The 655-nt window shown below is 44.4% G+C and overlaps 1 non-coding gene across 1 annotated transcript; it reads right to left on the reverse strand.

The window, feature by feature from the left end:
• Positions 1-297: 297 nt before the first annotated feature.
• On the reverse strand, positions 298-405 carry LOC148565819 (small nucleolar RNA R71). Its single transcript, XR_015883829.1, has one exon. It is a non-coding gene; the product is annotated as a small nucleolar RNA R71 (small nucleolar RNA).
• Between the last annotated feature and the right edge of the window lie 250 nt (positions 406-655).

Below are 655 nucleotides of genomic sequence, written 5' to 3' on the forward strand. Positions count from 1 at the left end.
CACCCAACTGCAGCTGCAGATTTTGAACTAAAAACCACACTGATCAACTTGATGCCCAAGTTTCATGGCTTACCTGCTCAAGAGCCTATCAAGCACCTTAGGGATTTTCAGACAGCCTATTCTACTGTTAGGCGTCATGGTGCAGACGAAACTTCTATTCTGTTAACTGCTTTTCCATTTTCTCTTGAGGGAAAGACGAGGGAGTGGTACTACTCCCAACCTGAAGCAACTGTTACCAACTAGGATACACTCAGAAGAGAATTTTTGGAAAAATACTTCCCAGCTGAAGTCACAGATAGACTGAGAAAAGAGATCTCTTGTATTGTTCAAGGTGAATCGGAGACTCTCTTTGAATATTGGGAGCGCTTCAACAATCTCCTGGACGCATGTCCCCATCACATGATTGGTAAACTAGTATTGATCAGCTACTTCACTCAAGGCATGAACCCCCAGGATAAGACTACACTGGAAGGTGCCAGTAATGGTTCTCTAAAAAAGTACAAAACCGCCGATGAAGCATGGCAACTGATCAGCGACTTAGCTGAGTCCACTAGGAATCACAGATAGAGGCGCAACCCCAAGGCTGTTGCAGAGATTTCCACTAGCAAAGAGACTACTGCTCTCACCCAGAGTATATGTGAAATGACCAATCTAC

Source organism: Arachis ipaensis, chromosome B5, assembly GCF_059453495.1.
Source record: "Arachis ipaensis isolate K30076 ecotype BB chromosome B5, ASM5945349v1, whole genome shotgun sequence".
Classification (NCBI taxonomy): Eukaryota; Viridiplantae; Streptophyta; class Magnoliopsida; order Fabales; family Fabaceae; genus Arachis; species Arachis ipaensis.